This window comes from Rana temporaria, chromosome 1, assembly GCF_905171775.1.
Source record: "Rana temporaria chromosome 1, aRanTem1.1, whole genome shotgun sequence".
NCBI lineage: Eukaryota > Metazoa > Chordata > Amphibia > Anura > Ranidae > Rana > Rana temporaria.
The window spans coordinates 286,834,780-286,857,302 of record NC_053489.1 but is presented as its reverse complement, the minus strand read 5'-3'; the positions used below and the strand labels follow the sequence as shown (position 1 = coordinate 286,857,302).

Sequence of the window (22,523 nt, the reverse complement as noted above, 5' to 3'; positions counted from 1 at the left end):
AGGAATTTAAGCTACGCCGCCGTAAGTTAGCGAGGCAAGTACATGATTAACAATGTACTTACCTGCTAAGTTACGGCGGCGTAGCCTAAATCGGCGGGCGTAAGGGCGCCTAATTCAAATGTGTTTGAGGGGGGCGTGTTGTATGTTAATGGGGCTTGACCTTAAGTTTTTTACGCTTCTTGCGAACTGCGCATGCGCCGGGCACCTACATTTCCCAGTGTGCATTGCGGCTAAGTACGCAGCACGGGCCTATTGATTTCGACGTGGACGTAAACAACGTAAATCCTGATTCACTGACTTACGCAAACAACGTAAAAAAATCGAATTTTGACGCGGGAACGGCGGCCATACTTGACATTACTATTCCAACTAGGGCCCAGCTCTAACTTTACGCGGCCTATCTCTTATGTAAACGGCGCAAAAGTACTGCGTCGGTCGGGCGTACATTCGTGAATCGGCGTATCTACTCATTTACATATTCTACACCGACCTCAATGGAAGCGCCACCTAGCGGCCAGCCTCAATATTGCAACCTAAGATAGGACGGCGCAAGCCGTCCTATCTTAGATATGTTTAAGCGTATCTCTGTTTGAGCATACGCTTAAACATAAGTCGGCGTAGATTCTGAGTTAGGTCAGCTTATCTACTGATAAGCCAGCCTAACTCTTACTGAATCTACCTTTTACTCTTTATGAGAATCTAAATGCCAGAAAGCAGAGGTAGGCATTCTGATCATGTGACCACTGAGACTGACTGTCACAGCGGTCACATGATCAGAGGCTCTGATTGCAAGTATGCATCGGGAGCTCCCTGTAATATTTTAGTTAGTATGCTGGAAGTCTGCAGTGAGCGCATTTCCAGCACAATAAATCGTTTCCTATGGATGCATATATGCGGCAGCTCTATGCTAAAGCCCACCCAACCAGAAGCCGCTTATATGCATACAACCGGTGGGAATGAGTTAGCGGCAATAAACCCAACAACAAAACGTAATCTGTTGCAGTTTACAAATTATTTAGCGGTGGTGGCTTCATTCATTTTCTTTTTTACCCCCCCTCCCCCGTTCACACTAGTGCGTTTTCTTATGCACCTGCTGCTGTCCTGCACTGCACGGCAATGGAAATCACCCTATTCTATAAAAAACACAATATTTTTTACTTTTTGATTTAATAAATATCAATTTAAAAAAAATAGAATAGATTTTCCTCAGTTTAGACCGGTACGTATTCTTCTACATATTTTTGGTAAAGAAAAAAATCGCAATAAGCGTATATTCATTGGTTTGCGCAAAAGTTGTAGCGTCTACAAAATAGGAGATAGATTTATGGCATTTTTATTTTTTTAATTTTTTTTACTAGTAATGGCGGCGATCTGCTTTTTTTTTTTTTTTTTTGTGACCGTGACATTGAGGCCGACACATCGGACACTTTTGACATGTTTTTGGGACCATTCACATTTATACAGCGATTAGTGCTATAAAACTGCACTGATTACTGTGTAAATGTGACTGGCAGGGAAGGAGTTAACACTAGGGGGCGCTGAAAGGGTTAATATGTACCTAAAGTGTGTTCTAACTGTAGGGGGAGGGGGACTCACAAGGAGAGGAGACCGATCTGTGTTCCTCTGTACTGGGAACACACATCGGTCTCCTCACCTCTGACAGGAGGTGGATCTGTGTGTTTACACACACAGATCCACACTCCTGCCGTGATTGCCGGCAATCGCGGGTGCCCGGCGGTCATCGCGGCAGCCGGGCACGCGCACTGGGTCGCGAGCATTGCCGCGGGCGCACGCGCCCCCTAGCGGCCACAATGCAAAGGACGTCATTTGACATCCAGTCTGAAAGACGGACAGTTCCTGCCGACATCATATTACTATGACTCGGTAGGGAACTGGTTAAAGGGGTTGTAAAGGTAAAAAAAAAAATCCCTAAATAGCTTCCTTTACCTTAGTGCAGTCCTCCTTCGCTTACCTCATCCTTCGATTTTGCTTTTAAATGTCCTTATTTCTTCTGAGAAATCCTCACTTCCTGTTCTTCTGTCCTTAACTCCACACAGTAATGTGATGTGATGTAATGATGCGCTAAAATCAACCCTAGATGCTGTACAGTGAATAATATGAACCTAAATAGTTATTATATAAACTGTGACAATGTGATAAAAGCAACAATATGCAAATCATAGTCCATTCATCTGAACTGGGTAGGAAGTGATGATAGTGAAAAAGTGAAAAATTAGCGCAACCCACAACAATAAATAAAAATAAAAAAGTATCTGAAAATAAAAAAAACGTTTTGTTCGCAACAAGCTAATGCTTTCGACGTGAACGTCATTCTACGCAAAGCCTTGTTCGCGAACGTTTTACGCAATTGACGTACATGACGGAAAATTAGACGCTGGCCCGACATCCATACTTAACATTGGCTACGCCTCATATAGCAGGAGTAACGTTACGCCGAAAAAAGCCTTACGGAAACGACGTAAAAAAAATGTGCCGGCCGGACGTACGTTTGTGGATCGCCGTATCTAGCTAATTTGAATACTCGACGTGGAAATCGACGGAATCGCCACCTAGCGGCCAGCGTAAATATGCACCTAAGATCCGACGGCGTACTAAGACGTACGCCAGTCGGATCGAGCCCTCATTCAGTCGTATCTTGTTTTGTAGATACAAAACAAAGATACGACGGGGGATCTTAGAAATTACGCGGCGTATCAATAGATACGCCGGCATAATTTCTTTGTGGATCTGGCCCTTTGTGTCCAGATCCAGTCATCTGCCCCCAGCTGCAGGTAACCACTGCACACAGTGGGGATCGAAAGTTTGGGCACCCCAGGTAAAAATGTGTATTAATGTGCATAACGAAGCCAAGGAAAGATGGAAAAATCTCCAAAAGGCATCAAATTACAAATTAGACATTTTTATAATATGTCAAAAAAAGTTAGATTTTATTTCCATCATTTACACTTTCAAAATTACAGAAAACAAAAAAATGGCGTCTGCAAAAGTTTGGGCACCCTGCAGAATTTTTAGCATGCACTGCCCCCTTTGCAAAGCTGAGACCTGCCAGTGTCATGGATTGTTCTCAATCATCGTCTGGGAAGACCAGGTGATGTCAATCTCAAAGGTTTTAAATGCCCAGACTCATCTGACCTTGCCCCAACAATCAGCACCATGGGTTCTTCTAAGCAGTTGTCTAGAAAACTGAAACTGAAAATAGTTGACGCTCACAAAACTGGAGAAGGCTATAAGAAGATAGCAAAGCGTTTTCAGATGTCAATATCCTCTGTTCGGAATGTAATTAGGAAATGGCAGTCATCAGGAACAGTGGAAGTTAAAGCAAGATCTGGAAGACCAAGAAAAATATCAGACAGAACAGCTCGCAGGATTGTGAGAAAAGCAATTCAAAGCCCACGTTTGACTGCACGATCCCTCCAGAAAGATCTGGCAGACACTGGAGTTGTGGTACACTATTCCACTATAAAGAGATGCTTGTACAAATATGGTCTTCAAGGAAGAGTCATCAGAAGAAAACCTCTTCTATGTCCTCACCACAAAAATCAGTGTTTGAACTTTGCAAATGAACATATAGACAAGCCTGATGCATTTTGGAAACAAGTTCTGTGGACCGATGAGGTTAAAATAGAACTTTTTGGCCGGAATGAGCAAAGGTACATTTGGAGAAGAAAGGGCACAAAATTTAATGAAAATAACCTCTGTCCAACTGTTAAGCATGGGGGTGGATCAATCATGCTTTGGGGTTGTATTGCAGCCAGTGGCACAGGGAACATTTCACGAGTAGAAGGAAAAATGGATTCAATAAAATTTCAGCAAATTTTGGATGGTAACTTGATGCCATCTGTGAAAAAGCTGAAGTTAAAGAGAGGATGGCTTCTACAAATGGATAATGATCCTAAACACAGGAAGAAAAACAAGATGCGCTAAATAAATTAATACAAAATATGATACCAAACAACATGTAACAAATCAATGTCCATAAGTGAAGGTAAGGAAATAGAAGAAATAAAGTCCTTAGGGGGACGGCAAGGCCGTATAGTGAAAAGAGGAGATGAACCTATTGATCCACAAACAAGTCCAAGGTTTTAAAAGTGACTATCCCAAAGCAGTGATCCACCACCAAGAGCAAATATAGCCTCTTACCGGATGTCCGGCGGTCTCTTAACTAAAAGAAGACCCCAGAAAGCATGTCAAAGATGAACCGTTGGAAATCAGAGTGCAGGTGGGCTGAGCTCCAGCGTGAGTTCCATTTTAGGGTGGAGCTCCGCTTTAATACACATTTTTACCTGGGGTGCCCAAACTTTCAATCCCCACTGTACATGCAAACACAGAAGAACAGCTGCAGCTCCTGCCAGCCTGCCATTGCTTAATACAGGCTGAGCATCCATAGCTGTTCACACACATCTGTGATTCCAGCTGCAGGAATCTGCTACATGTTATTTTCTGCAGGAATCTGCTACATTTTATTTTCTGCAGGAATCTGCTGCAGGACCTAAATGTACTAGTACAAATGAAGCCAAAATCTTTAGTGCATAAGTCTAACACTGACAGCTGACAGGAGAGAGCAGAATAACGCCTGTATTGTTGTACTCATGTTTCTATACTATCCATTCAGCAAGCATGGGTATTCAGGGGCAATGTTTACCTTCTTAACTGCAGTAGAGAAAAGCTAGTTCACTGCTGTACAGAATTGCAGGGACATCTGAATCACAAGTCAGGCTGAAAACTTTATTTGTCCTGGTACTGTAACTCAGCTCCCATGTACAGTATGTAGTTCAGCTGTAAATGTATCTTTTTGTCTGGAATGGATTTTAACTTCAACAAATGGCTATTTTTTTACACTTAAAGCGGTAGTTCACCCTCCTTTCCATCATTAGACCATTAAATTCGGCATCGTAGCGCGAGCTACGGTATGCCGGTCTTAAATTTTTAATCCCCGTACTCACTGTGGTATCGATGATTGAAGAATCCGACTCCCGCGGGGAATGGGCGTGCCTATGGAGAGGGAGGATGATTGACGGCCGGCTCTGGCACGTCACGCTCCCCGAAGACAGCCGGAGTAGGTCTCGGCTATTCACGACGCCTGCGCACAGGCTATGCGCAGGCGCCGTGAATAGCCAAGCCTATTTCGGCTATTTCCGGAGAAGCGTGACGTGCCAGGGCCGGCCGTCAATCACCTTCTCTCACCATAGGAACGCCCATTCCCCGGATTCTTCAATCATCGATAGCACAGTGAGTACGGACATAAAAAATGTAAGACCGGCATACCGTAGCTCGCGCTACGATGCCGAATTTAATGGTCTAATAAAAAAAAACTTTTTTTTTTTTTTAACAGGGTGAACCCCCGCTTTAAGCCTACTAACACTTGTTACATTTGAATTTGGTTTCAGAGATGGTTACATTGGCATGCTCTGTACTACAGTACTGTGTAAAAGTATTTGGTCGCCAATGAAAATTATATTTGCTTAAACAACACTATTTAACCTTAGATTATACTGTATACACATAACCAGTAATACCATGTGCTTTTCAAACAGATGAGTATTTCAGATGTCTTCCCTCAAAACACAAATCTCTTTTGCTTTGATACACTGCTGTACATTTTTTTTTCCAACAGCCTTATGGTAAATTCTTCAAGCCTTCTTGTAGGACTTGTCATAATTCTTTTGACTTCTTCTAGTTCTTTAGCCTGTACAGTGATCCCACACAGCTTTGTTTACAACTGCAGACTTCTGCTTCAAGTGGGTCTAGTTGTGTTTAAAGTGTGTTTTTAGCGTTATCATAGTGAAAAGGAAGTTTTTATTAGTAATTTTTCTTAAATCGTTTTTCATCCTAGAAAGAAAAAAAAATAAAAGTCATGAGCTACAAAACTACAACTGTAGCTGCTGACTTTTAATAAAAGGACACTTACCTGTCCAAGGATCCAGAGCCATCCTCCTCGCCAGGGCCGGTTCTTCACCGGTTTCCTGACACTGGCATGTGTAGTGTGTGAAGTCGGCTGTGACTCCATGCAGCTTCCCACTGTGCATGTCCTGGAAGGCTGGGAAGTCGGTGGCAAACTTTCGCTCTGATCGCCTAGGCCAGTGATGACCAATCTTGGCACTCCAGATGTTTTGGAACTGCATTTCCCTCGATGCTCAACTACACTGAAGAGTGCATGAGCATCATGGGAAATGTAGTATCAAAACATCTGGGGTGCTAAGGTTCGCCATCACTGGCCTAGGCGATCCAGGCGGAAGTGGAAGCATGTGGCTGTCAAACCCAGGTACCCCCCCCAAAAAAATTTTTTTTGAAGAGGAAGGAACGTGGAGGCAAAAAAGCAGAGCTTTCCCTTTTGGGTGAAGTTCCACTTTAAAGTGTAAAGCCGGAAGAAACATTTGGATAGAGTGAGGAAGGGTTAGAAGTCATGTCAGGGGCTCAGTTAGAGGAGATCTACGGTCACAGCGCTTTCATTAGATGGTTATATTTGACAATCTAATATAAGCTTACTTAAAAAGATTTTCTTTAATGTTGTGGGTTCCAAGAAACAAGATATAAGAAGGGGCGGTGCTAAAAGCCCCCTTACCAGAAGTGTTAAAATTAAAAAATTACAATCAAACATGTACTTCAAAATGATACATATTCCGTGCTTGACAAATGAAGATGATATCATTTGAAAGATTTAAACCCGAAACAAATGCATATAACATACATTCATAGAAATTAGTAATGTCCCTCATTTGCAAATTAGTATAGACAGAACACAACATAGAAAGAGCACAAATGTTATGGATTTGCCTGTCTGCTGGCCACCTCTTTCTACAACTTCATGGATTCCCTGCATGCTTAACAGCATCTCCTCTGCTGTTTACATTACATTTCTAGGGACTAATATCCCATGGAACCTTGCTGCCTGTAAGCAGTGATTCCTGTACTGACTCCACCTCCTGAAACTCCTCCTCTCATTACCTCTGTAGTTCACAAAACAGACTCACAGGGCATAGTGAATACATGTCATGAAATTCGCAGTATAGTATATGTGTGGGGATCATCACAAAGTAAGTTTACAAACATGAAGATTGTTCAAAGGAATAGGCTAGAAATAATTGGAATACAATGTGGAAATAAATATATATAATTTCGAAATTTTTACCATAAAGAGATTTTTACACTTTAGGATAGTTACCCACACTTGTTTTCCTTATATTCCATCAGACAGGAAGTTAGTGTAATCCTCCAACAGCAACACAGAGATACAAGATAGACATAAAGATGCTTATTTTAGAGGAGAACAGCACAGCTGCATCATTCATTCACAGAGACTTGTGAAGGAGTGAACTACAAGTCCTGTCTGGCACAAAAGTGGCAGAAATACTTGAAGTTCTCAATTGAACATAAGTGCAGTAATAACCAAACTTATAGTCCATTGACACTCCCTCCAGCTCTCCAACTGAAAGCCCATATAGTGGTGCAGGCAGAGAGCTGGAGGAAGAGCGTGCAGGAGCCCAACATTGCACCCACGATTTACTGATCGCGGGTGCAATGCTTTGAAGGCCTCAATGGAAAAATAAATAGATGCATATTTTTTTCTGCAAAAACGTGTGCATATATTATTTTTTTAATAACGGTGAATTTGTTTTTTAGAATACAACATGATGAATCAGTGTGTAATGGTTCTTATTTATCTAGTTCATGGTATAACTAGTACTGGACTTGTTCTGTAATGGTGAGGACATTTTGCTGATTATTCATGCCACTTCTTGAGTTCAGATCTGAAAAAGCTGAAGAAGCTAATTGGATAAGTAGCGAAATTCATATTTGTTTATTTTCCCAGTAGTCAATTTTTTGGACCAGGTCCTGTGCACCATTTACTGAAATTCAACATCAGATCACGACCCAGCCACCAATATATGCCAAGGCTGCATCAATTTACTTCTAGACAATTAATTTTCTGAAATACGGCTGTTACTCCAAGCTTTAAGGATATTTGCATATGTAAACTCTTTAGTTACCTTTGTGCAAGAAGATTTCTGAATTGCAACATGAGCTGCAATACCATTTCTTTGGAGACTTCAAAACATAGCTGAAGCACCTACTTATTTTCCCTACTACTGTTTGCTAAACAGAGAGTCAGGGAAAATGAAAGAAAAGAAAAGTGGAACTGGGGTATTAAAGTGAAAGCTAAACTCAAAAAGTGAAGGTTGTTATTCTTTAGGGAATATATATAAATGTTAAAGAGCTTTTCACCCTAATGCTTTCTATGCCCTCCCTTTTTCTTACCTGAACCCGATTGTTCCAGCAACAGGGATGAGCACAGAAGCTCCAGCCGCTGTCTCGGGTCCTCAGATTGATTCATTGGCTCTCGCTGCTGTCAATCAAATTTAGTGACCCGGGGGCAGGGCCGAGTCATGCTGTCTGTGTCAATGGACGCAGCAGAAGGACTCAGGAGCGTGCCTTCACGCGTGCCCCCATGGAATGCAGCTCTTTGTGGGGGCACTCAAGAGGAGAAGCCAGGAGCACCACAGGAGGACCCCAGAAAAGGACGATCGGGGGCCACTCTGTGCAAAACCCTTGCACAGAGGAGGTCAGTATAACATGTTTGTTATTAAAATAAAAATTGTGCCTAATCAATACCCTGAAAAATCCAGGTATATGAGAGTGTCTTAGCACTTTTGTGGCTACAGCCTCAAAGTTGTATGTCTACAGTGTGAGATCTAAGGCACTGCTGCCAGATTTCTATTCTAAGGAGATTTAGAGTGAGATTTGGTGACGTCATCCTGCTGTTCTCCTCGCTGGAGTAATGTAAGGATCTGACTTCTTCGGCTTCATCCAGTCTTTTGCTGTGTCTTCACCAGTCGTCAGGGGGCAGCTGTGAAATGAGGAAGCATAGCTATGTTCCCCAACTAAGCCTCCATTACACAGAGACACAGTGCAGAATATGATAAGTCAGCAACAGGGAAAAGATCAGCTGCAGGAAGTTCATATGCAATACTAATACGGCGCTTACCCCCGAAGGTGCTCTCCAAAATCCCTGGCTAAAAAGGGGATATTTATTGCAGTATACAATACTACAATAAGCAAAGATATGAAACCAGAAAAAAAACCCTCAAACAAAACTGCAAAACAGTTGGTAATAAGGAAACAAGCCAGAGAATAACACCTAAACCCTATACTTGGGAAGGTCCTGTCTAAGGGCAATGCTAGCATTGTCTTCGGGTCCTCATTTTTGTCATACCCTTTGGCTGCTGGCTAGTACATTGGGGACCAAATTGTCATTGGAACAATCAGATAAAGTTCCTCCAAACCTGGGTATAGGTGCCTGTACTGTGTCCCAAAGAACCATAGTGTTCCTCTTTAATAGGGTGTGGTAGAGTTTTTTTGAGCGGCCTCTCACCAACTCCTGGGGTAATGACTTGTCTCCCACCCTTCTCCATTGGCAACTCAGCGAATCAGTGGCAGCGTCATCCTTCCTAATGAACAGGCAGCGACACCAGTCAGCAACAGTAGCATTCTCCTCAATGATCGTACCAGAATATGTGCTACTCCTCCTCCTCTTTATGCCTCTGATGCCATGATAGAACCTTCTTCTAGCAGCCTGCTACACAGTATGTCGCCCAACATTGGGCATACCGTGTCTGCCCCCAGCCCAGTAACAGACTTTTGTTTTTCTTTTCCACAGAGCCCCAGCAATCCTGGGATATGCAGTTCAAATGCCATTGTGAAATTTAGCCTGTCTAGGAACTACATGTGCTACAAGTTTCAGTTCTTCCCAACAGGCACTTGTCACTTCCATAATGCATAGCTGCTTACAACCCCTTCCCCTGTGTTCCCTGGGTAGTGGTAGAGCTTAAAAGGGCTGCACACAGCCCTGTATTGGCAGTGTGCTTTTTCTCCTCTCTCTTCTCTTTCCTACAGTGCTCAACAGCTCATGCGGTGGGGGGAGAAGAGATGCAATAGCCTGGTCCATGATGCCAAGCAGAGCAATGCTGTGGACCAGGCACACACCGGACCAGGGGCTACTCTAGTGACTAGGCCTTTGATCTTTTTGGGCATAGCCCTCACAGTTCAGGTCCTTTTTTATAACAAACCAGCTGCTTTGCCCTTTATGGGCAAAGCACAGGTTTTCAGTACAAAACGTACATTTTATGAGCCTTCCACTGTGTACAGTTATAGTTAAACACTGTGCACTACTATAATAACTACAATACCAAGCAAGTGGTGGTAATATGGTAGTACTAGGAAAATGGTCTTTATGACTAAATAACTATTTCTGTGACTCTGTTTGGCTATAATAATAATAATTATGTAACCATACACACTTGCCAAACAAATTCAAAATTGGTTTCATGAACAGGATGAAGTAAAACACTTTTCATGGATTTTCCGATCTGTAATTATAAACACTGAATTTTTATGGGGCTTTTTATGTGGCTTTCTGGAGCTCTCAAGTAGCTTTCCATATTGTTTGTCCCTCGTGAGATTTGAAGCTTTTCTTATTGAATAAGTGCAAAATGTCACTACACATAGTTTATGACCTACCTCACTGTATTTGTATGAGGACTTAATATGTCTGTAAACTATCAACTTGTAAAACAACCCATTCAATTTAAAATAGAAATGAAAGGCAAAACATTAGTGTATAGATATTTAAAAAAAAAAACATTATAAATACATTTTTCCCCTTTTTAGAAGTGATCACATTCACTCTGTTATCAGCTGCATAAGAGCTGGGGGGAGGAGAAGCTGCAGCACACTGATCTTCCCAGGGACTGGCTGTGCAGTGGGGGTGTGTCAGGACAAGTTTGATCATTGGTAGGAGAGCAAGCTGTGTTCTCAGCAGAGATAGAGACCTGACCACGATCAGCTCTCCTGCCTAGTATGGTCAGTTTTTTCATAGGAAAGCAGAGGGACTGGTAGGAACACCAGGGATTCCACACAAAGGAAGCAATACAAAGAGAACATGATACTTTCTCATACAGGTACATGGTACAGCAGGCACATATCAGGAATATGAAGTGTTGGGGTAACAGACGCTTTAAGCTGTTCTCAAAGTAAAGTAAAGGTTGGCCTTATTCCTTATCAGGCCCTTGATAATGATACACAATTAGGACTTTCCATGATTTTGTCCACCCCTGTACAAACATACTACAAAATGTCCACACTTACATAACTACGATACATAATGGCTTCAAGTGTCATTGATTGTGGTAGTGCTCCAGAGGGCTGAATAAACCACAAGCTTAAAGCAGGGCTCGACAAAGTCCGGGCGCCCGGTTGCAATTGCGACAAGAAATTGTGACCTGGCACCGAGGGAAGCTTAGGCCAGCAGAAGGCTGCAAAGCCGTGGTGTCAATTAGAACCCCCAAACATTATATATATTTTTTATTCTAACACCCTACCGTATTTGCACACCGGTCTTACAAGCGCACTTTTTGGGGAAAAAATACACCTTTTTTAATAAAAAAATAAGACAGCAGTAAAGTTAGCCCAATTTTTTTTATATTGTGAAAGATAAAGTTACCACGAGTAAATTGATACCCAACATGTCACGCTTCAAAATTGCGTCCGCTCGTGAAATGGCGACAAACTTTTACTCTTTAAAATCTCCATAGGTGACGTTGCATGTTTTGAGTTACAGAGGAGGTCTAGGGCTAGAATTATTGCTCTCGCTCTACCAATCGCGGCGATACCTCACATGTGTGGTTTGAATACCGTTTACATATGCGGGCGCTACTCACGTATGCGTTCGCTTCTGCGCGCAAGCTTGGCGGGACGGGGCGCGTTTTTTGGCTCCCAACTTTTTTAGCTGGCTCCTAGATTCCAAGCAAATTTGTCAAACCCTGGCTTAAAGCATACAAAACAAAAGTGTATGATATTGCGTTTTACCAGACCTTGGATGTGGTGGCTTTATTATTCTTCTTCTTCTAAGCTTTTTTCCTTTGTTTTACCTGGTAATTCTGTCTAAAACACATTAAAGCGTTGAATGTAAAAATTCATCTGGGAAACCTTTACTCCTACAGTGGCACTATAATAAAGGCCAGTATAGGTATGCATGGTCCTCGGCAAGTTAATCATTTGCTCCTAACTGTCAGGGACTCTACTGGCAGGATATAAACAATGGAATGCTCCTTCTAATCAGCTGCATGCTCCCTGATTTCCCTATGTTTCCTTTTAAATTTGGTAAAAAGGATATACTTCATTGTTACTTAAGCCTAATACACACTAGTAGTTTTTTTCATTCAACCCAGCAGCTGTACTAACCATGCAATGTTAGTACAGAAATCTCCCCAGCTTTGCTATTGTGTTCTGACAGGGGGTTGGCCCCCCTGCCAGAACACCCCGGTCAACGCTCTCAGCCATTGGCATGATCGGCGGTCATGCCCCACTGGCTTCATTACATACAGAGAGATTGTCGCCTGGGTGTTCTAGGCATTAATGTAAATAAAACTGTCAATGCAGATGCCTGTGTAATAACAGCTTTTATTTATAACTGCCATTCTCTGAAACCACAGAGTTACAGGATTTGGGGAGTGTTGGGGGGCAGCTGAGGCCCTGTGGGCAAAGTGGGCTGAAACACCAAAGCAATCGAGGTTCCTGAAACACAGAACAATGGAAACTGTCGAACTGACAGCCAAGCTCCGCAGACTTGCAAAGGCAGAGGAGCCCTTATATTACACAGGAGCATTGACAGCCTTTGAGGCTAGAGGGCATGATCTCAAACTGACAGCCCCACATATTACAATAGGAGAGCACTGGGTAGCCTACAGGAGTCTACCGTCAGTTTGACAGCTGTATGTTTATTTATGTATGTGCAGGCAGTGTTGCTGTATGTTCAATCATAAATACATGGAAACGCATTGCTACAATGTTTGTTTGTTTTTTAAAGCAACTCTGCTTATAGAATAAAAAAAAGTGCCCTCCACAAAAAAAAGGCTGTTAATACTAACTTCTTCTCCTGACTTCAGTTTTCACTGTATTGAGAACTTACCAGTGCCTATAACATTTTTAGAATCTAACCCTTCTGGAGGTGTGTGTGTCCAAATACCTCCAACTGCTGCATTCAGTGGTTTAACCCACTGACCCCTGCGCACATCCTGTAGTGACTAATGCTAGCCATACAAACATTGATTTTTCTTGTTAAGCCCACAGACTGAACAAGCAATTTCTAACAGATTCCTTAGCATGGATGAAATAATCTTCCCTGCTAGCTATTGTTTTCAGACAGTAGCTGCACCAGTGGATGTCTGAATATTTAAAAAGTGACAGCATTGATTGTGATGTGGTGTAGACTGTAGGGGTGACTACGTTTTATTTTGGGTTCCATGGAAATGTGTGTAGAATCAACTAATTATAAGCTTTAGGTTGCTGTAAATTATCTGACTTTTAGAGGTAAATTATAAAAATAATGACGGGCAAGGAGAGGAAAGATGATTCGGAGGTGACCAGAAGTAAGCTGACAAGAGGCGACCAGAACTCCAGCTGTGGGTGGTTAGAAACAAATTTAGGTTTTGTGCTTCTGTATGAATAGCAATCTACATAGTGTTACATATCATATGTGATCCATCTCCAGCAGATAGAGAAGACTGGAACCCATCAGTTATAAAGACTAATGCCCCGTACACACGATCTGGCTTTTCCCCATCCAAATCACATCGGAATTCCGACGGAATTTCATCAGAGTAAAATAGAACATGTTCTATATCTAAACTCTGATGGAATTCCTTCATAATATCCGATGGAAAAACTCAGATGGGGCTACACACAATCGGAATATCCGATGGAAAAAGTCTGTCAGACTTTTTCCATCAGAAATTCTGATCGTGTGTACAAGGCATAACATAATATAGGGCACTAATAAAAGTGATTAGCAAGCTATGCCACATTATCCCATAATTAATTTCACCTTCCAAAAGCTTACTGAACTGCAAAGTGTATTTCCACTTTTGTGTTCTTATTCACACAGCATACCTAACAATCATTTTAAAAATATTTTCTACCTTTCTTGTTTTTTTTGGAGCAGAATTAGTCATAGGACCCTAAAGGCAGCTTGAAATTGAGCAGAATAGCTTGCAATATGCATATCTGGGACAGACCAAAAGACAGTTTTTGTGCACCAAGGCTAGGTTCACACTTGTGTGACTCAGGAACGCTCACAAAATCCAATACTTTCCTGACCTGCAGGCATGAAGTGCTGCTCTTTACCAGATGCGCCGGGGTGCCATTATTACTTAATAGCACCCCTACACATTGGCAAAGGTGTTTTAGTGCATGCCAAATCACATGGTGCTGCGGCACCATGCAGCTCAGTGCAGCACAATTTAAAAAGAAAGAGTCAGTGACTTCTTTCCCTGCGTTTCTGTGGGTAGGGAAGCCCATTGAAATGAATTGTCTGCCTACACATAAAACACAGGTAGCATAAGTGTGAACCTAGCCTAACATACGGTACCAATCTAGCCTAACATACAGTACCACCCAAGCTGTAAGAGGTAAACCCTTTGTTAGGACAGGTGATATACATATCTAGTGTGCGACTGATAATGAAGATCTGCCAGCACAGTACAGACAAGGTTAATTATGGTTAACATAACTCCACAGCCTCCATAGAAAGGCAAGCTAAGTAGAATATTTAAGCAAGGTAAGCAGCAATTTGAATTTTCTTTTAAGTTATGCTATGTGAGTAAAAAAGTGTAACAAGTTTAAAGCGGGGGGTTCACCCACAAAATTTTTTCTAACATTACATTGAGCCGAGTTGTGAGACTGACATTATGCTGTTTTTTTTTTTTATTTCCTTGCCGTACATACCATTTTATCTATATTTTCACCGCGGCTTCCGGGTATGTAATCTGCGGGACTGGGCGTTCCTATTCACATGCTAATTGATTGACATGCTTCCCACCGGCGCATACAGCGCATCACGAGTTGCCGAAAGAAGCCGAACGTCGGTGCGCAGGCGCCGTATAGAGCCGACTCGCAGTCCGGCTTCTTTCGGCAACTCGTGACGCGATGTATGCGCCGGTCAGAAGCATGTCAATCAATTAGCATGTGAATAGGAACGCCCAGTCCCGGAGATTACATTCCCGGAAGCCGCGGTGAAAATATAGATAAAACGGTATGTACCTCAAGGAGATAAAAAACAGCATAATGTCATTCTCACAACTCGGCTCAATGTAATGTTAGAATTTTTTTTTTGGGTGAACCCCCGCTTTAAAGTTGGCATTATCACAATTTGGCTACAAAAGTGGAAAAACACTTAAAACAAAGTAACAAAGAACAGACTGACAAGAAACAGTCCTAATCTGAATTTATGAGGTGTAGAAGATTACTAGATTAGTTAAAGCAGGACAGGCCAAGCCGTTAAGGTTCATGTAACATGATCCACTTTACTGTACAGGTTTCAGATCTTGTTTTTAATTAACCAATTATTTTCTCTTGGTAAAAAGGGTTAGTAAGTATAATTAAAAATATATATATATATATTTAAAAGTATACAAAAATGACTGCCATTGTGTAAGGCTTATTAAGTAAGCCATTCAATTCGACAGGAGTGTAAACTAGTGGTACCCACAATCTCTTTTATTAATGTTCTTAAAAGAGTAAATTTCCCTAAAGCTATGTTCACCCTTAAAATATATATATATATATTTTTTTAAAGAATCATACTTTTAAAACAAGAAAGTACAGCGCTATAAAAATTATATATTGACCACCAAAAACAACTGAAAAATAAATTGGTGAAGTGAACTGTGAAAAAAAGAACTTTGATGTAAAAAAAAGCCCAAGAAATGTATTCCACATCCAAATAAATGAAAAAAGTTCATGGATAATAGTGTCTAAATAAATTGAGAAGAAGTCCTCCACCGAAAGGAACACCCGATAAATAAAGATGTAGTCCCCTTAGCAGATGGAAAGACCAGTATTGCAGCAGTCTTATGGGGCTCAGGGATGTTTAAAAGTCTTTCCAATAAGACTACCTCTGAAGCTGGAACAATTTAAAAAAATTAGTTGAAAAAAGTACAGCGCAAAAGTGAATGTAATGGAGTGGCGTCTCCTCTGTTCTTCCTCCGTCTGCTCAATTCCGTCGCCGCGTTTCTCTGTGTAGTGCGTGATGACGTCACAAGCTAGGCCACACCTACGCGTTTTGTCACAAACAGGACGTCGTCGGGGATAGGCTGCCTATCCGTAGGTGTGGCCTAGCTTGTGACATCATCACGCACTACACAGAGACACACGCGGCGACGGAATTGATGGACCGTTTTCATCGGTTAACTGATGAAGCTGACTGATGGTATGTCACGCCTACACACCATCGGTTACAAAACCGATCGTGTCAGAACGCGGTGACGTAAAACACGACGACGTGCTGAAAAAAACGAAGTTCAATGCTTCCAAGCATGCGTCGACTTGATTCTGAGCATGCGTGGATTTTTAACAGATGGTCGTGCCTACTAACGATCTGTTCTTTCCTATCGGTTAGGAATCCATTGGTTAAATTTAAAACAAGTTGGCTTTTTTTTAACCGATGGTTAACCACTTCCCGCCCGGCCCATTGTCAAATGACGTCCACAAAGGACCTCTACTGATCCGGGTGGACGTCATATGACGTCCTGGGCTTTGTGGGGGGATATCTGAATGATGCCTGCAGCTAGAGGCATCATTCAGATATCCTTCTCTTCTGCCGGCGATTCTGCACAACGTAAGAATGATCATATCGGCGATTCCGCCGCTAGATCGTTCTTACAGGCGGCGGGAGGGGACATCCCCCCTCCCTCCGCCATCCGGTGCTTCTCCGGGCTCTCCCGTGCCATCGGGGGCCCGGAGAACGAATCGTCCGGCGCTGGCAGGAAGCATAGAGATGACTGGTGACCAGATGGTCACCAGTCATCTCTATGACTGTCGGAGGACCCGGGCGCGATGTGATGATGTCACGCCCGGGTCCCCGTAAGTAAACAAAGCCGCAACAGCAAGCATGAGATCGGTGAATTTTTTTTCACCGATTTCATGCTTTCCAGCCTGGAGGAGAGATGTGGGGTCTTATTGACCCTGCATCTCTCCATAAAGAGTACCTGTCACACACATTCCTATTACAAGGGATGTTTACATTCCTTGTAATAGGAATAAAAGTGATAATAAAAAAAATTAAAATAAAAAAAAAGTGTAAAAAAATAAATAAATATGTAAAAAAAAAAAAAAAGAATAACATTTTTATTTTTTAACACCCCTGTCCCCAGTAGCTCGCACACAGAAGTGAACGCATGCGCAAGTCCCGCCGACATATGTAAACACTGTTTAAACCACATATGTGAGGTAGCGCCGCGTGCGTTAGAGTGCCAGCAACAATTCTAGCACTAGATCTCCTCTGTAAATCTAAATTGGTAACCTGTAAAAAATTTCAAAGCGTTGCCTATGGAGATTTTTAAGTACCGAAGTTTGGCGCCATTCCATGAGTGTGCGCAATTTTAAAGCGTGACATGTTAGGTATCTATTTACTCGGTGTAACATCATCTTTCATATTTTACAAAAAAATTAGGCTAACTTCACTGTTTTGTTATTTTTTTAATTCATGAAACAATTTTTTTCCCAAAAAAAGGCGTTTGAAAAATTCTTGCGCAAATACCGTGCAAGATAAAACGTTTCCATGACCGTCGTTTTATTCCCTAGGGTGTCTGCTAAAAAAACATATATAATGTTTGGGGGTTCTGCGTAATTTTCTAGCAAAAAAATGATGATTTGTACATGTAGGAGAGAAGTGCCAGAATAGGCCTGGTATGGATGTGTGTATAAAAGCCCTGTATGGAAGCGGTTAAATAACCGATTGCGCCCACACACGATTAGTTTTGACCGATGAAAACGATCCATCAGACCATTCTCATCGGTTTAACCGATCGTGTGTACGCGGCATAAGTCGTCATAATGTATGAAAATTTTGTATATTCACTTTTTTATGCACATTTGTGTATGCATTTTAGACTTTAGTGTTTTTTTATGTAATGGATATATTATTTACTAGGAGAAGGAGAGTCTAAAAAATCTCAAGAAAAACATTTGTTATGCACACTTTCAGGCACTCCAACTGAACTTTATAGGGACCAAAAATGTATGACTCTTTCCTAGAAAAGCGTATGTATTGTTTTCAAGTTTTGAGCAACAAACTTAAAACAACATTTTCATTGGAAATTTCTTTGAAAGATTAAGAATCAGTTCCCCTATTTTCTGTTAAAAAAATGAAACAATCTTTTCATTATAAAAGAAAATTGCAAAGTTGCTCTTGGTGCAGATCCAAAGTGATCACAACAAAGAAATGTTGGAAGACAGATCTTGCTCTCTCTTTCATTCTCTTTTTTTTTTTTTTTTTTTTTTTAGTTTTGTACAGTATAAAAACATTGTATTTATCATCCATTACAATAAACAATTAAGAATCTTAGGAAAATAGGTTAGGTTTCTTATTTTAGGCTAAATAATCTGTAAAGTCCTATAAAACGTTTTCCTGTGTTATTTCACAGGTCTGGAATTTATGGAAATGATGCATCAACCAACAGATGAAAATAATTGTAGTTCTGAGATGCAGGGAGAACTTCACAGTTTGTAATTTTTTTAAAACTGTTTTGGACTGGATCCCTTGTTTGTCTCCATAGCTGCATATTTAGCAACACAACCCTTTTTAGCCTCAGCCACCGCAGTTTCTTAATGTAATTTTAATTACTGTTCTTAGCAAAAAAAAACTGAATCAAGAGGGGTTTGATATGTGATCTCTATTTTTTTTTAAACCTCATGAACAGACTTAAGGTCATGACACTGGAAGGAGTTGACCATCTGATCTCATTAGCACACACCCTGCATCATCTACCCTCAGCTGATTAACTCCTTCCTGTGTCATGAGCTCAACTCTGTCCAGGAAGTAAGGCAGAAGTAATTGAGCAATGTGTTTAAACAGCTATAATGAGAGTGAGGTGATCCGGTGTAGAACTAAAGGAAAGCCATTTTATTTATGTAAAATAAGTACATTAATGCTATACAGTATTGGTACATAGGAAAGCTGGAATTTAGAGGGAAAAAAAAGTTGAACAAAGGTGAACTTAGCCTTTAAGTATGAATTTTACAACTTTTTGTTAGCTTTATTTTCATGAAAGGATGCACATTTTTTGCTGGTAAAAAAATTGCATTTATTTTATTTTTTGTAGGAGACTGAAAAGCATTGCACCCACGATCAGCAGATCGCAAAGCAGGGCTCTTGCAGACTGTCAATGGAAGCTGTTTGCTCGTACCTTGAACAAGCAGGCAGTTACACACTGACAGGAAGAATCAATGAACTACTACAATGAACAAACTCAACAGCGCCCTGGTAGTTCATTGAGAACTACAAGCCGACAGCTGCAAAGGCTGTAAGTACTTGTAGTTCATTCATTCACAGAACTCTGTAAAGGAAAGACGCTGCCATGTGGGAGCACTGCACAGCCGAACAACGCCACTTAAACAGTGCTAAAACACCACTAAAATTAGTGACGCTTTAGCGCTACCGCAGCCGCGGCCCCAATGTGAAAGTACCCTTAACCACTTGCCGACCTCCTCATGTACATATACGTCAGCAGAATGGCACGGACAGGCACATGTACGTACATGTACGTACCTGTCCGGTACATGCGGCGGTCGGTAAGCCTTTGGGGAGCGATCCGGGACGACGGTGCGGCTATTCGTTTATAGCCGCCCCGTCGCGATCGCTCCCCGGAGCTGAAGAACGGGGAGAGCCGTGTGTAAACACGGCTTCCCCGTGCTTCACTATGGCGGCGCATCGATCAAGTGATCCCTTTTATTAGGGAGACTTGATCGATGATGTCAGTCCTACAGCCACACCCCCCTACAGTTGTAAACACACACACAGTGAACCCTAATTGTTACAGCGCCCCCTGTGGTTAACTCCCAAACTGCAACTGTCATTTTCACAATAAAGAATGCAATTTAAATGCATTTTTTGCTGTGAAAATGACAATGGTCCCAAAAATGTGTCAAAATTGTCCGAAGTGTCCGCCATAATGTCGCAGTCACGAAAAAAATCGCTGATCGCCGCCATTAGTAGTAAAAAAAATTAAAAAAATAAACGCTATAAATTTTGCGCAAACCAACCGATAAACGATTATTGCGATTTTTTTTTTTTAACCAAAAATAGGTAGAAGAATACGTATCGGCCTAAACTGAGGAAAAAAAAAAGTTATATATGTTTTTGGGGGATATTTATTATAGCAAAAAGTAAAAAATATTGCATTTTTTTCAAAATTGTCGCTCTATTTTTGTTTATAGCGCAAAAACTAAAAACCGCAGATGTGATCAAATACCACCAAAAGAAAGCTCTATTTGTGGGGAAAAAAGGACGCCAATTTTGTTTGGGAGCCACGTCGCACGACCGCGCAATTGTCTGTTAAAGCGACGCAGTCCCGAACTGTAAAAACACCTTGGGTCTTTAGGCAGCATATTGGTCGGGTCCTTAAGTGGTTAAAGAGGATCTCCAGTCTCTCCCCCAAAAAATGTAAAGTCAGCAGCTACAAATACTGTAACTGCTGACCAGCATTGCCCTCACCTAAGCCGATTCTTCGATCCACTTCAGGTCCAGGTCCTGGCATCTTAACTAAGGGAAACTGGCAGTAAAGCCTTTATGGTTTCACACCTGGCTTCCCACAACACTGTGCTTTGAGAATAGTATTGCAGTCTTCTAGGACCTGTGATGTTTCCCAGAAGGTTGTGGGGAAAGTGGCAATTGTTGGGGGGATGCAAACAAGTAAACCCCCCCTTTTGGGTGAAGTTACACTTTAAGAATAACTGTAAAGTGCATGCTGCATTTCCAGGAACTAAACTGATGTTAAGCAAAGATCTAGTTCAATGTACAGTATGGCTCCATCTCTCCATAATAGTGCTCCATTGAAGTCTTGGCTTATTATAACCAAAGCTTAGTACAGCAGGGGTTTCCATTTATCTAGAGAAAGAAGACAGCAATGTGGACAAATATGCGCTTTCAAGCCAAGCAATGTTTTTTTTTTCCCCAAGGACCATGTCACAAGCTATATTGTAGCAGACATTGGTAGCATTTACAGAACAGATTTTTCTAGCATTTTGTTCCTAGGAAAATAGAAATTGCCGTCAGTGAAATATCTATGTCATATGTAGCTAAGTCACTTAGCTGTTAGCTACAAAATTTCCAGTGTCCGTCATCTTATAGCTCATGATCATGAATTGATTTGTAGATCATAGAAAAGCACACACGCCAGCTACAGCAGCAACTCTACAGCCTGCTACAAATTGCCAAAGAAAATAATCAGAGATTTATAACTGCTACTGAGCTCTGCTACAAAGTTGCTAGTGTGTCACGGCTCTAAAATGACCGTTAGTACTAAAGATGTGTCATCAGAAAAAAACAAATATCTGTGCAGATGGATTTTTTTATATATATTTGTAATTGTAGAAAAAGTCTCTCTACATGTCTGTATTTTTATTGTAACTCTAAACACTAGTCAGAAATATGTACACTGACAAACTGAAAAGTAACTACATGAATTGGTCTTAAAATCATCCTACTGCAATCACCTGTTTAGAGGCAATTTGACAGGGAAGGCAGCACTTTTTTTTTCTTTTAGTTAGGTAATAATATTGAATATTATGGATTTTTCTATCCAGCCAGCTGGATGAGCTTTTTCACATATTTTCTTCTGTAAAAAAACAAAAAACAAAAACAAAAACGGTTAGCAACAGAACTCAATAGCTCAACATGAAATTTATAAACACAGGTTAACAGGTTATTGAGACAGAAAAGTACCCACTTCCTATTAGATAGCTTCAAAGAGAGAAAGCTTGCCTGAGTGGGAAGTTTTCGTACTGGGCTTACTCTTTAGGACACTCATAGCGATCCTGGAATTCTTTGTTATGTATAAAATGTTTTTTCTTAAAAAAAAACTGTCTTTTGGTGTCTGTGTCTTCTGGTGACCATTATCATTGGGACTGAAAGTGATGGGAATTTAATAAAACTGGATTTGTCACTGCAACAGTAATAATGGGACAATCTTCCAAAGGGTACACATGTTATGGTGACACCTGTCTAAAGCTCACCACACACATTACAGTCTGATTGTACAATCTGCTTTATATAGTGTATGCTAGGATGAGTGGCGCATCAGGAGGGGCTCTGACAGTGGGCATTTTGGCAGGATGCTCTGGGGGGGTTTTGACCCCGGACCTCCCCCTTATCTACGCCCCTGGCTAACAAGTATGTAAAGGAAGGGCCTGCCTGATTAGATTTAAAGTAATTGGATAATTTAGGTAGTTCCTCATATTATATAGTTTAGTAGATCTACAGTGGCTAGTAGAGTTTGAATGCCAGGCTGTAACATATATATGGGCAGCCTAAAAAAAGATACTCCTTATTTTGGAGAGATCCTCTTTTACTTTCTGTTGTGTGTACGGCAGCTGGTCCAACAGAAGCCGACCGGCTTCTGTTGAAGGGGCATGACTGAAAAAGGACTCCCGATTGGCGCTCTCAGCCAATG

At 41.4% G+C, this 22,523-nt stretch overlaps 1 protein-coding gene across 3 annotated transcripts in view; it reads left to right on the top strand.

Annotated features, from left to right (window-relative positions):
- MAMDC2 (MAM domain containing 2) overlaps positions 1-22,523 on the top strand; it is a 133,497-nt gene that overhangs the window by 4,824 nt on the left and 106,150 nt on the right. The window lies entirely within an intron of this gene.